We start from the raw sequence: 15,444 nt of genomic DNA, 5'->3' as shown, positions 1-15,444 counted from the left end.
TCTGCCAGCCAGACCAGTTGCTTTTTCACTGCTCTTGACCTTCTTAACCTTAGGAAGAAGATATGGCTCATTTTACTATTTATCAACCCTTAATTTGTAGGGTCAGTGTAACCTTGGCTGTCAGCCTGTAATTCCCTTTTTACGACTTTGAGAATTGTTTTCTGCTATAAATCAGGGGGGCCCCTTGTCTAGGAGTAAAACATCTTGCCAAGGTTTTTAGGCAGCTGGTCTTCTGCCTGGCATAAAACATTTTAAGCTCATTTTTAAGATACAACCTTGATCAAAAAATATAAGCTTGATAAAAATGCAGGCTTATGATTAGATGCCTCAAAAGGATAGAGGAAGGTTGCACCCCTTTAAATGAGGTTAGCCATGAGGAGCAAGGGATATGTCTGCCGTTGAAGTTTCTCACAAAAGAAATGAAAATTGTGGCTGTACATATTATCTCAAATGTTGGGTTCTACAAATGCTAAAAACATTGTCTTTTTTAAAAATGAAAGTTGGGGGTCAGGAGTTTATGGTTCACCCAGTGGCGTAGCGTGGGTTGTCAGCACCCGGGGCAAGGCAAGTAATTTGCGCCCCCAACCTGTGGATTTGCGCCCCCTAACCCTAACCCCCAGATGCTGCGCCCGGTGCGGCCGGCCCCCCCTGCACCCCCCACGCTACGCCACTGGGTTCACCCAAGGGTGCTGCCCTCATCCATTGACACCCATGGCCTAGGGTTGCTGCTTCTTGAGCAAACCTCAGAGAAACATGGCGCCTGTGTGCCTCCAAGGCATTTTCTTGATGTGAAATGGCTTGTTGTACTGCTGTGAGGAAGAAAGGCAGTCCAAGAAGAGACTAAGACTCTCCTGCCCCCTCCTGTATGTGACATCTGAACACTCAAAGTGAGAATTTTGAAGCTCTGAGGTGATGGTTTCAGTTTGATAATCTGGCAGCGTCAGATTTTCATGGCAGTCTTCAGAAAAGTTGGGGCAGGGGGGAAGAGACTATAAACAGTGTGGCCCAAACATGGAAGAAATTCTGTGAAATTTCCATGCAAAGCCCAACTGTAAACAGTACAATGACGGAGTGATCTTTCACAGCCATGGGTGATAAACACCATCTTTCCAACTACACTGCGGTAATTCAAAACCTGTAACAGTCTAGATGTCTGTAACCCTGGTTAAGTCCTCATCCGCACAATACATTTAAAGCAGTGTCACACCACTTTAAATCGTCATGGCTTTCCCCAAATAATCCTGGGAGCTATTGGAGCTACAATTCCCTCACAGAGCTGCAATTTTCAGAATGGTTTTTAGCAGTCAAACCCTCTTTGTAGGGGACTCTGGAAATGGTAACTCTGTGAGGGAAATAGGTATTTCCTAACATCTCTCAGCTCCCTTAACTACTCTTCTTGAGGGGAAGCCATGACGGTTTAAAGTGGTGTGATACTGCTTTATAGTGCAGACGGGGCCCAAGATACTTTGGGTAGAATTTAAATGTGGACCTATTGAAATTAATGGGCCTAATTTATGTTCATTAATTTCAGTTGGTCTCCTCTGAGTAAAAAGTTAAATAGCCCTCATAGTCTTAGCATGTGTTATTGGTCATGCTTTGCCTCTTGTGTGCATTTAAGTTTCACATGATGAAAGTGATAGACATGTTCTATTTCTTAGCTTTCATGGCCGTTTAGCCTCACTGTTTACAACTTTTTTCTCCATGCCCTTGTACAACATGCCCTACTTGTACGTGTATGTATCTGCTGATGGCACTTTATGTATCTGACAAAGTGGGCTCTTTAGTTTGCTAAATTATTGTGCTACAAGACTCTTCGCCGGCTTTGCTGCAAGAGGCATGATTACTCCTCTGAAAGACTGGCAAAAATGGCAGTTTTCAGGGAAGTAAGTTCCTTGGTCTTCTCACTGAGGCCTTAGTCACGCAGGCATGTCCAAAGTCCGTTTCGGGGGCCTAATCCGACCCGCCGGTCGGTTTAATCTGGCCCCTGAGGCAGTTTATTTCCTGGGCTAAAATCCTAAAAAAACCTCAACACCTCCAACCTAAAAAAGCTGAACAACTTCAGTCCTTAAAAAATGTGAATTTTGGGGTAAAATAATAAAAAAAAACTCAACAACTTCAATCCTTTAAAATGTCAACAACTTTGGGTGGCCCTTTGGTCAGCTCCAACAGCCCTTCACTTCATCAAATCTGGCCCTCTGAAAAAAGTTTGGACACCATTGCGAAAAAGTACTCAGTTTTTAAGACCAAAGAAACAAAATGAGGCCCACCCCTCACAGATGCAGCAAACCCCTCTACCTGAATAGAATCTCTGTGTTTTTGTTGATGCATGAGGAAATAGATTATTTATTTATTTTTATTGAGTTTATTTACAACACATACACACACACTTGTAAAACTGCGCATGAAAATAATAATACGCAGTCAAAAGGAAAAAAACCACAAACGAAAAACAAAGAAATACAAATAATACATAATAACGTACGGAAACTTCTACAAAACAGATAGTCAACCATATATATATACATATATATGTGTGTGTGTGTATGTATATATACACCATATTTCAGTTCTTTTCATCCAAGAAGGAAACAGTATCAAAAATAAAAAGAGAACTGTGTAGAGGATGAAGGAAGTCAGTTGGAGGAAATAGATTATTTAATTCTTTCTCAGTGATTTCTGGCCAGTCCGAGAGAGCAAGGAAAGCTGACGTGTGTTGAAAATTAAACCGAGAAACTAGAAATCCATTAGAAAGATTCATTATTACTTCTGCCTGTAGTTTTCAAACTAACACCAAAAGCAACTCGATCCCCACAGAGTGCCCCGAATGACCCCAATTGTGGGTCTCTTGAAAGTCTCTGAAGTCCAACCCAGAACCAGCTGGGTCCCCCCGCCCTTTTGTTGTTTTCCGGTGCAAGGGGAAGGGAGGGGATGGAGAAACCAGAAATGCTGAGTGGCTTTCTGAACTTTACTGGCTTTTTTCAGTATTTTGAGAGTAAGAGGGAGGGTTTTCCCCCCTTCTTCCTTCAGCTCTTCATTGTGTTAGCACCTGGCGAGGAACTCATCTTTCAGAGAGAAAGAACAGAAGAGAAATACAGAGAAAGAAAGAAAGAAAGAAAGAAAGAAAGAAAGAAAGAGGTAAGGACACAATTTCCCTGTTTTATAAACCAGTCCTATAATAAGTCAGTGGTAGCAGGATATTTTTGGCCAAGTGACTTGATAATCTGACACATTCACCCCATCCCTGGCTTGCCCCTATGCAAGTTTATTTTCTAGGGAGGTAAAAAAAGAGAACATTCTCCCTCTTGCTTATAGAAGATAAGTTGTCTTCTGCATTTTAGACAATACACCAGTGGTCAGCAAACTTCTTCAGCAGGTGGCCGGTCCACCGTCCCTCAGACCTTGTGGGGGCCCGGATTATATATATATATATTTTTTTTGGGGGGGTGAACGAATTCCTATGCCCCACAAATAACCCAGAGGTGCATTTTAAATAAAAGGACACATTTTACTCATGTATAAACACGCTGCGGGCCGGATTTAGAAGGCGATTGGTATGGATTCGGCCCCCGGGTCTTAGTTTGCCTACCCATGTGCTACACTATTTTCTCTCCAGCAATACAAATGTCACACACACATTAGCATTAGCTTGTCGACGAGGTCTCTAACCTTTTGCTTCTCTTCTTTGAGGGGTTTCATGTTCACCTTTTTATTGAAGGTTCTCTTTATAAACACATAACCTGTTCGCATTTCTTAGTTCTTTTTGCATACTCTGTGAACAGTATCAAAGGCACTCCAAGCATTCATCTGAAGGCCCTCTCTGTGCAATTGGCAGGGCTTTGCAAAAAGCAGAGTTACTGATTATGGGTACAGAGCCAATGCACCAACTTTATTTGTACCTCTGAGTGAACACACAGAGTTTGGGAACAGGGACATCAGGTGCGTCCTTGATTTCCCATCTCTCTACCCGTTCAATGAACATTTTTTACGAATAGAGCCACTGTGTGTCTGTCCGCATCCTTGCTTCTGCTGTGTAATGTGTAATCTGTGCAGCGTTTTTCTAGCTTTGCTTTTCCTGAGCTGCTCCCTATTTTATTCCTCATTTCACCTAATCATCTTTTTGTGTGTGCCTTTATGCAATCCCCCTCAACGCGCCATGGTCCCTGAAATGTCTGACTAAAATTTCTCAAGGCATTTGTTTCCTCTTGCCTTGGAAATTGCTTTAATCATCATCAGCCAAGACAGAATTTCCTGCTTTAGCACACTCACATTCTCTTCAATTTTAAGCAAAGGTTTCTCCCAGTAGGGATTCCAACCATATTTTGCAGCTAGTGAGAGAATAACCTGAAATTCTACAGCCCTAACCAGAACACAGGATCCATCCAGGACATGTTGGTGCCTCAAGCAGAAAATCCAGATGGCACCTTTATAGAACACACAATTTAACATGGAGGACAAACATGAAGATGTTTTCCTTTGCATGCTTCATTGAAATGAGGGGAGAATGTGCAAGGGCATGTTAATTTCAGTGGGCCTTTTGCATAATATTAATAATTTTATAATAATTTTATTTATATGCTGCCCATCTGACTGGTTTGCCCTAGCCACAACTAAAGATTGGAATTAGTTACAGGTAGGTAGCCGTGTTGGTCTGCCATAGTCATATCAAAATAAAAGAAAAAAAATTCCTTCCAGTAGCACCTTAAAGACCAACTAAGTTAGTTCTAGGTATGAGCTTTCGTGTGCATGCACACTTCTTCAGATACTTCTTCAGATATTCTTCAGATACTTCTTCAGATATCTGAAGAAGTGTGCATGCACACGAAAGCTCATACCTAGAACTAACTTAGTTGGTCTTTAAGGTGCTACTGGAAGGAATTTTTTTTCTTTTATTTTGATATAAAGATTGGAAATTTGTGACAGTTTTAGATTCTTCAGGAAGAATGGGAGTTCCCTATAGAATAGGTAGAGGAGTTCCATTTCCACCCATGACTTATCCTCACTATTAATCAGGGATAAGACCGTCTTGGTGGATTTTGCCTTGTAGATCAATTGTTTCAGTCTCCGACTCATCTGCTTTTAAAGATATCTGAAATGGCCGCTTCACCTTGCCTCATACTACAGCTAACGTCAGAAGCAGACGAGATAAACCGTGTGTTAAATGGTTAAAAAGCTATCATTTTCACATACACCTTAATCAAATTTAAATCTGGATTCTGGTTTATTGGAAACCTCTTTCATCATTCATGTAGGCACAAAAAAGAGCACAACATGCTGATGAGTGCCAAATCTACACATTTTCCCATAGGGGGACAAAGTTCTGCACTGCTGCCGCCGCCCCCTCTCCCACATAGGATGCCATTTTGCCACTTCTTCCAACCTGCTGCCTAGGGCACATATCCCCTCTCGCCCCCGCTTGATCCGAGCCAGAGGCTGTCAGGGACATATGACAGCATGTTTGAAAATGCTTTTATACTGCATCACTCATAGAGCCCCTTCTAAGTCCAGATGGGTTTTGCTTTACAAATACTTCAGTTAAGTGGAAGCAAGGAGTTAACAGCACAGAACCTCCAAGTATCCCTATTTGCCAGGGACATCCCTGATTTAGAGAAGCTGTCCCAGTTCCTGATTTGATCCCAGAATGTCCCGCTTTTCCTTAGGATGTCCCTATTTTAATAGGAGAAATGTTGGAGGGTGTAGAGTTATCCGACCCCCGAGCAGTCTGAAGGCAATCCTGTATAGGGAAGGGTTTTTCTTAAAGGTTTTATTATGTTTTTATATATGTTGGAAGCTGCCCAAAGTGGCTGGGGCAACCCAGTAATATGTGTGGGGTATACATAGTACAATGATCATTATGGAACGGAGCGTCCCTATTTTAATCAGAAAAATGTTGGCTGGTATAACAGTATAATAAAACAGAAATGCAGTGCAAAGGAAGAGAGAAGACGAAAGAAAAGGAAAAACCTAAGGCAAAATAAAAAATGCATTGGGACATTATGTTTACTTGTAGATGAGTATATTGATTCTAAAGCATATAGCATAACTCTGTGCTGTACATAAATCAAATTGGAGATGGACTTTTCCATATCAATGTTTTATCAAAAGACATGCTTTTACTCTGGAGATTTTAGCAAATGCCCTTGGCCATTACAAGAATATTCTGTATGCTCAGAGGCATTGTACTTAGAAGAACTCAGTTAGTAGATGTTGTTCCTCATTCTCTGTCTGATTGCTCTATTCATAAAGCGATTAGACTCTGGGATTTTCTCCCCCTCTTAGTTCCTTTTGACCCCTAATCCAATCTGCAAAAAGTTTCTGGTTTTTAACTGGCAAGTAAAGCTAGGCTGCTCATGTGAAAAGCAGTCTCTTTTATTATTAGCAGCAGGAAGGCAATTTTTAAGGAACATTCATGTGATAAGATTGCTTTATGCACACCTGACTTTTAATAATTCAGTTACGGATTTGCATTTAATTATGCTGTGCCTATTTGGTTTTTGTATGGACAACGTGACAAACTAGCAGGCTGAATTCCTAAACACACACACACACATATTGAAAGGCTAGGATGGTGCATGTTGTTGTTTAGTCGTTTAGTCGTGTCCGCCTCTTCGTGACCCCATGGACCAGAGCACGCCAGGCACTCCTGTCTTCCACTGCCTCCCGCAGTTTGGTCAAACTCATGCTGGTAGCTTCGAGAACACTGTCCCACCATCTCGTCCTCTGTCGTCCCCTTCTCCTTGTGCCCTCCATCTTTCCCAACATCAGGGTCTTTTCCAGGGAGTCTTCTCTTCTCATGAGGTGGCCAAAGTATTGGAGTCTCAGCTTCAGGATCTGTCCTTCCAGTGAGCACTCAGGGCCGATTTCCTTAAGAATGGAGAGGTTTGATCTTCTTGCAGTCCATGGGACTCTCAAGAGTCTCCTCCAGCACCATAATTCAAAAGCATCCATTCTTCGTTGATCAGCCTTCTTTATGGTCCAGCTCTCACTTCCATACATCACTACTGGGAAAACCATGGCTTTAACTGTACAGACCTTTGTTGGCAAGGTGATGTCTCTGCTTTTTAAGATGCTGTCTAGGTTTGTCATTGCTTTCCTCCCAAGAAGCAGGCGTCTTTTAATTTCGTGGCTGCTGTCACCATCTGCAGTGATCATGGAGCCCAAGGAAGTAAAATCTCTCACTGCCTCCATTTCTTCCCCTTCTGTTTGCCAGGAGGTGATGGGATGGCGAATAGTTTCCTCTTAAATAGCCTCTGGCAAGTAGGAAGCTACTACTGCATTTCTCTCAAGAGCAGTAACTAATAGCTCTGAAACAGGGTACTGCCCCCAAACAGGAAGCCAGTGCTAGATGCTTTGCATCTTCTGGATCCACTTTAAAGCTCCTCAGATTTCCCAAGGTGCCAGCACAGGGGTGGGGAGGTGGGGAATTTTCCGGTGAAGCACCCTGGCCAGCAGAGATGCAAATGCAGCAATGAATCCCCTACTTCTTGTCTCCAGTCCCATCCTCGCATTAGGAATGCTCTGCCTCACAGCAGTCCTAAACGCACCTACCTCAATAGGGCTTACTTCTGAGTAGGCATGCAGAGGTTTGCACTGTACTGGACCTACCATGCATTGGATGAAGTGGGATGTAATTCATGAAAGCTAATGCCGTAATAAAATCTGCACATGGGGAAAGGGGCAAAAATTTAGAAAATAAACAGCTAGCACTGTGGCAAGCGGGTGCATAAATTGGACAGTGCTAATATCAGACTTCAAGACTGTATAAATATAAAAAGAAAGAAAGAAAAGAAACAAGCAGGAGCTCAAATTTCTTGAGAAAAAGCTAGTAATGAAATCCTTATAAATGCAATAAATGTAACTTTACTCATCATCCTGATTTTTTAAAAAATACTTTTGTTTTCTTCCAATTTCCCACCATGTTTCAATCTCTGGCCCCAAACGGGGTCAAGAGAAAATTGAAGGCGAAGAAATAAAGCGTTTCCATTTCTGCTCCAGTCCTTCATGGCTCAATTTTTTTACCACACATAGAACTAAGCACTGTAGGCTTCTCCAACACTCCAGAGGAACATAAAAACTTTTACAGGACTCTCTGGTTTATGAGAAACAGGATTCCCAGCCTCAGGCTTTTTCTCAGCGAGTAAGATGTGTGAGTGCAAACACTGCTTTCTCTCAGCATGACAGAAATGTATTCACTGTCTTCAGGTTTCTCGGCCATCATAATCGGAAGAGGCACATGTGTCTGCTAGCCTAGGTCCTTCGGCTGCTGTGATGCAGGCGGGTGGTTAATCAGGGAACTGGCCACAACACACCAGCATTAAAGGAGAAACGAAACCTTTTCATGCAAAGAGATCCATTAAATGGCTTTGTAATAACAAATGGCCTACCGTGGGGCATCTGCCTGTGCTTTTCAATCTCACGCAGTGCAGTGCGGCATGAGAAAAAACTAATTAAATGGTGAAAGGCCTCATGTGATGGCAGCCAAGAGATGCATCTTGGTATCTCCATTGCATACCTGCATGTACCGCTCTGGCCTTGCCAGTGGCGTAGCGTGGGTTGTCAGCACCCGGGGCAAGGCAAGTAATTTGCACCCCCTAACCCGTGGATTTGCGCCCCCTAACCTTAACCCCCAGATGTTGTGGCCGGTGCGGCCGGCCCCCCCTGCACCCTCCACGCTACGCCACTGGGCCTTGCCACCTCCTGCTGGGGGCAGGAGTAGTATATTTAGCTACAAACTCTGTGGAAACAATTCAGAACGAATGTTGAATAAACAGGTCATCCGGAAGCAGGATTTGATCCCACTGAGATCAGTGGAAGTTACTTCTGAGTGAATGTGTAGAGCAGTGGTTCTCAAGCTTTCTTCCGCGGGCCACACTTCTAAAATAAAAAAATTGCTAGCGCCAGTTTTTTTTATGGATAAGAAATACATTGGAAAACAAAAGGAAACCACTCCTGGTAATTCTTGATTTATAACACAAAACACAACTACTTTATAATATGATCATGGGACATACAGAAAGCATCAAACAATGCAGTTACATCAATAACTTGAATCATTCCCAAAATATAAACGTATGCAGGGGAAGTCCTTAACTCACTGACCTACCCTCCACTGGTTTAGGCGGCCAGTCAAAGCCGTTCCTGGGGTGTGGCCACTCTAGCATGCTAGCAGCTTCTAGGAACCACAGGTGAGAGAGTGCAGAGTGGGACCAAAGGTGGACAAACTACCCCAGAAGGAGCATGATGTGCCCCCCACCAAAGGTACTACCATTTCCCTAGCAACCCATACACCCCTGGGAGGAATGAATTGTACAATTTTACTGGTGCTCTTAGTACTTAATGCTATACACATTGAGCATAGAACCATAGAGGTTTTTCATGCAGGGCTGGTCTGAAAAGCTACTTGATATTTTCTGAAAAAGCCCAGTTGCCCTTACTATAGCACCTTCTCTTTTGGGTGCCCCCAATTTCATTTTTCATCTCAAGCTCTTCCTGAACATTTTGGCCGGGCAGGTGATAGTATCTCCCCTGTACTTTCATGGAGTGAAACTGCAGTGGTAGATGTATACTACAGACTTAAGTAGTATAAAGTGAATTTTAATTGACAGGGCTTGCCGTGGGAATGAAGGTGGAGAGTATTCTTCAAGAAAGGTCCTTAGTACCAGCATTAACTGTTAAAGCACTTGACATCTGTACTGTTAGAATGACTACATTTTTAAAAATTCACAAAAGCTGTATTTTGTGAATGTTTTACAGCTGGTGTTTTGAAGAATGTTATCAAATACAGTATCAAGGCTGAAAATCCTAAGCACACTTACAAGAGCCATTGAACTCAGTGGGATTTATTTAGTAGGTGTCAGAGCTGCCTGACAGTAGGCATGTGATAAATCACTTTGTAAAAATAATATTAAAAAATCAGTGAAGAGTCTTCTGAAACTTCTGCTGATTCCCCCCCACCCCGAGTCGTTTATTATCTTTATTATTATTTGTATATATTTATAACACGCCTTTTCCCCTGATGGGACTCAAGACAGCTTACAGATAAAAACAAGAACCGCTAAACACATAAAAAAAATCCATCATTAAAATACAATTAAACATTGATAGAATTAAAACAATTTACATATATAAAATCAATAATCAAAACATATTAATAATTACAATAAAAACATGAAGTGGACTTTAACCCTCAAAAGCTTGTGCCATAATAAATTTGGTACCGTTTAAAGTTTGAGTAAACATACAAAAGGATAAATTTGTTAATCTTAAATGCTAACAAATTTATTATGGCATACTTTCATGAGCTTGAGTATATTTCATCACGTGCATGATGTTTTATCCACAGTTGGCAATAACTATTTTCATTTATTCTCACTGTTTTCATTTTTCTCTCTAGACCCATGTAGATCCCCCATACCAGTCAAATGAGGATAACATTTCATGTATTTGATGAAATAGACTTGAGTCAATGAAAGTACCTGTTATGTACTGAAGTTCTCACCCTGGGCCAGCAGGGGGATACTGTAGATAGTTCAGGTCCACATATGCAAATAAGGGATCAAAAGTGACGTTCAGTGATTGGATAGTTACAGAAAGTGGTTACTGTTGTGTTGCAGTGGAGCTCTATAGAAGCCGGCTGGCTGAACCCTTCAGTTCAGTTCTGTTCTGGCCTGTGAATAAACAAGAGCTGTTTGAAGAATCGCTGTGTCGTCTGATATGTTCACCCACAACTTAACAGTACCCTCCAAATGTCCTGATTTTCCAGGAGTAGTCCCGGTATGGCAGAAGCCGTCACTAGTTTCATCAGTGAAAATGTTGGAGGGGATGAACTAGGATGTCCCTATTTTAATCTGAGAAACATTGGAGGAGATGTGAAAATCTTTGCCATAATACATTTATTAGTCTTTAAGGTGCTAGCAGTTTACTCAGAAGAAAGTCCCATTTCGTTCAATGGGATGTACTCCCAATCCCAAGTAAGTATTCATAGGAGTGTGGGCTTAGTTTACAATCACATTTCTGGCCATAGTATTGCTTTTGGTACCAAAGACTTGAAGAGCTAATGTCAGTAAATATGTAAAGGTTAGGAAGATGTCTCAGCATTCAAATTACAATGGAAACTTGCATACTAAAAATCAAGATCTTTATCTTTTGGAAATGTATAGGACATCAATAACAAGTTTCATTATCACTGTAATTTTTCATTATTATTTTTTTCATTTCTGTTGACTTCGTAAAGTCATCAGTACCTTAACACACTCACAATCTGTTTAACAGTCAGATAACGATGTGGGTTTTATTGGCATTAACAGATTTTCCCACAGTTCTTAGATGAGTTATTTTTCCAGTGATTTTTTTTTGGGGGGGGCAGATATTTATTTAATTACATCCCACATTTTGGCTGCAGTCCAAAAGCAGCTTGCAACATTTATAAAATGCAATAGATATATAATAGAAACTGTAGCCTTTAAAGCGGCCTTCTTCAACCTAGAACCCTACAGATGTTTTGGACTACAATTCCCATCAGGACATGCTGGCTGAGGCTTATGATGGGAGTTGTCCTTTGAAACATCTGGCTGGGGAAGGCAACTTTGTTGTTGTTGTTGTTGTTTAGTCGTTTAGTCGTGTCCGACTCTTCGTGACCCCATGGCCCAGAGCACGCCAGGCACTCCTGTCTTCCACTGCCTCCCGCAGTTTGGTCAAACTCATGCTGGTAGCTTCGAGAACACTGTCCCACCATCTCTTCCTCTGTCGCCCCCTTCTCCTTGTGCCCTCCATCTTTCCCAACATCAAGGTCTTTTCCAGGGAGTCTTCTCTTCTCATGAGGTGGCCAAAGTCTTGGAGCCTCAGCTTCAGGATCTGTCCTTCCAGTGAGCACTCAGGGCTGATTTCCTTCAGAATGGATAGGTTTGATCTTCTTGCAGTCCAATTATGGTGGACAGAGCACAAAGGGAAAGAGAAATATAGGGATGCTTAAGGTCTTGCCATATTATCAGTATGAGACATTCCCACAAGACAACACATTTTTCTGAACCTCTTTCCTCCTTGTTTCTGTCGCATGTGAATTTTAATGTGGAATGGGTTGATGTGGAATAGAAACAGAGTACACACGGTGGCCAGAATTGGTTTTGTTTGCTTTGGTGACTGTTGTTGGCATCTGTCTGTCTCGAAGACAATGGCATGCACTGCTGACGGTCTTGGGCTGCTCAGCTGACTTGTGTAATAAACAAAAATCTGCCCTTATTCCTCTATGGGGAACATAAGAGCCCTTATAGAGTCCTTTGTAGGTTCTCCATCGGTCAGAGAAAATAACAGAGGCCAACCAGAGAATATTGAGAAGCAAAGCAGCTCGTAAGCCTGATCTTTATTGAACTGTTGCAACAGGGTGCTCCCCTCACACGCAGGAAAGGAGGAGGACCCAGAACAAAGGTGTGCCCCCCCCTTATATAGACATTTTAAATTCCCTACCCTGGAGCTCAAGACCACCCCTCCATACATCATACATACATCACAGAAGGGGTGTAACCCAAGACCCCCCCCCACGAACATCAAACCTACATCACAGAAAAGGTGGTCTACAACAGAAATCTGAGTGTGTTGTATATCTCCTGTCTGGCAGGTTACCTGTTAATGGTCACTTGATTGGATACCCTGGGGAGCCTGGCCAGTCTTTTGTCATGACAAGTACTTAGTTCTTGAGCCAGGTCACAGGCTCACCCTATTCATACACAGACATACCCTTAAGACAGGATTTGTGGAGGAGAAGACAATGGGGAGGCTTTTCCATTTTCCTTCGACCTTGCAGAGAAATATTTGAGGTCAATTTGGAAGGGACAAAATGGTTTCAGGACTTTTTCTGTGGGGTTTCAGACATGTGGTTTATATATGCAGTTATGAACATTATATATATATATATATATATATATATATATATATATATGTACAGTGGTGCCTTGCAAGACGAAAAGAATCCATTCCACGAGTCTCTTCGTCTTGCGGTTTTTTCGTCTTGCGAAGCAACCCTATTAGCGGCTTAGCGGCTTAGCGCTATTAGCGGCTTAGCAGCTTAGAAAAAGGGGGGGGGAGCGAAAAAAATCGCAAGACTCGCAAGACGTTTTCGTCTTGTGAAGCAAGCCCATAGGCGCGAAGCGCCTCGAAAAACGGAAAACCCTTTCGTCTAGCGGGTTTTTCGTCTTGCAAGGCATTCGTCTTGCGGGGCACCACTGTATATATATATATGAATGACCTCAAATTTTTTATTTCACATGACAGCCCCCACCGGCCTCACTGATGTTGTCCAATAGAAAGCAGAGCAATATGTTTGACACCAGCTTGGCTGCAGGAGTCGCGGGAAGGAGGTGTAGAAGGCACTATCCAACTGCCTTAGGGACTCCTCTCTGGATTTGTGTAGGGTTTACTCCTTAGCCTTTTCTTCTTCCAAAGATATCCCACAAGGCAGTGGATGATTCAGGTCAGAGTTTTCCTTTTCCTAGATGGGCTACCTTCCCAGGTTGATGAGCCCCCATCTGCCTCAGGTGACTTACTAAATATTTTTTTAAAAAAATAAAAAATAAAACACTGAACAAAATGTTCCACAATGTGGTTTTAAACTCGGACTCCAAATAATGTATAATTCCTCCGCCTGCCAGTGCTTAGAGTGTGTCTATATGCATGGTATCTGCTTGGTACTTGTCTCAGTCCTTAATAATCATGTCAAGGGGGTGGCTACTTTTGCATCACCAAAAAAGTAAAGAAAATGGGAAACGCATCGCCAAAAAAGAAGGCAACAGAGAACACAGACTTTTATAAAATTTGCATATGCTTATTTATATCGTTCACCCAACTTTATATTATATATATTTATTTATATGCATGCTCATAATAATAATCTAGTCATCAATAAGGTCAAATCCAAAGACTTCAGTAAAAGAAAAAACACTGCATGGATGGCTTATAAATTCTAAAGAGCTGGATTATTGCAAGCAAATAATAATAATATAATATAATATAATAATAATAATTTATTATTTGTACCCTGCCCATCTGGCTGGGTTTCCCCAACTACTCTGGGCGGCTTCCCACAAAGATTAAGAATACATTAAAATGTCACACATTAAAAACTTCCCTGAACAGGGCTGCCTTCAGATGTCTTCTAAATGTCAGGTAGTTGTTTCTTTCCTTGACGCCTGATGGGAGGGCGTTCCACAGGGCGGGTGCCACTACCGAGAAGGCCCTCTGCCTGGTTCCCTGTAGCTTTGCTTCTCACAGGGAGGGAACTGCCAGAAGGCCCTCGGCGCTGGATCTCAGTGTCCGGGCTGAACGATGGGGGTGGAGACGCTCCTTCAGGCATACTGGACCGAGGCCGTTTAGGGCTTTCAAGGTCAGCACCAACACTTTGAATTGTGCTCGGAAACGTACTGGGAGCCAATGTAGCAAATGATTGATGATTATTTAAATCAGCCTTCCTCACCCTGTTGCCCCCCCCCCCCAGCTATGTTGGCTGAGGCTGATGGGAGTTGCTGTCCTAAGCCAGGTTGCTGAAGACTGATCTAGCTGAAGGGCTGCCTCACCAAAGTCTGGTTTGAAGATAATGCATGCTAAGAAGGGGATCAGGAGCCTCACAGTTGTCCACCAGCTGCTAACACCTGGGCAGCAGATGGAACAGGCACACATGTTACCTGTGTGCCTTGCTTAGTTCCCCTACACTGTTGAAGTCCCTGGCAGTTGCCTCTAGGTAGAAATGAAAATATCAAGAGATATGACCAAGGATTTCCCAGACCTCATCTTATTTTGGCCATAAGGTCGACTGGGCTCCAGGCTTCAGATTAATGTTGCGGGCTGGAAATGGCAAATATCTTGTTTTCGTCCTGGAGGGTGGTGTGGAAGAAACAGAAAGCCACAGAAAGAGCCCCGCAAGCAGAGCCTCTTATCATTTCTCAGCAGGTTCCTGAACAAAAACCTCAGCCGCAAACAAGAGCAGAGCAAGAAGAAAACCACAAGGCCATGGGGGCGGGCTGAGGAAAACAGAGGAAGGGTTGTGCATGAGCACACAAACACATGACAAAAGACCTTGTTTATGTAACCCTTGCACACACAAAGGAGCGGTGAAGAGTCCTGCATTGTATTTCTCCACAAAATCAAAAGCAGGTTGCATACCTGCGGTTTTATAGGTCATGCTTTGCCTTCTCGGCTTAGGAGAGAGGAACACAGCATAGAGCCTTGTCCCTGCTGTCAGTGGTATACCAAGCAACCCCGTGGAAATTGCTCTTCTCCTCTCCAGGTGTCGTTGTGTGTGGAGGTCCCCAAGCCACCCCTCAAATAATTCACAAATCACACATAATTTTAGTTTAAGGTTTTTGGCACTATTTTGGCCACAACTTTATTAAAATACATAATCTGTGAGTGGTTGCTTAGGCATTGGTTATGACTATCTGTCCCCCCGCCTGGGACAGA

At 42.6% G+C, this 15,444-nt stretch overlaps 1 protein-coding gene across 1 annotated transcript in view; it reads left to right on the top strand.

The window, feature by feature from the left end:
- The first annotated feature begins 2,726 nt into the window (after nt 1-2,726).
- Nucleotides 2,727-15,444, top strand: part of LOC307206855 (T-cell surface glycoprotein CD4-like) — a 29,056-nt gene continuing 16,338 nt past the window's right edge. Inside the window, exon 1 of the mRNA XM_079960299.1 lies at nt 2,727-3,135. The gene's annotated coding sequence lies outside the window, so the exon portion shown is untranslated. The remainder of the gene's footprint in view (nt 3,136-15,444) is intronic.

The sequence above is a fragment of the Podarcis cretensis genome (genome assembly GCF_951804945.1).
Source record: "Podarcis cretensis genome assembly, chromosome: 17".
NCBI lineage: Eukaryota > Metazoa > Chordata > Lepidosauria > Squamata > Lacertidae > Podarcis > Podarcis cretensis.
The sequence above is the reverse complement of the archived record's forward strand: the minus strand, read 5'-3'. Positions and strand labels throughout refer to the sequence as shown.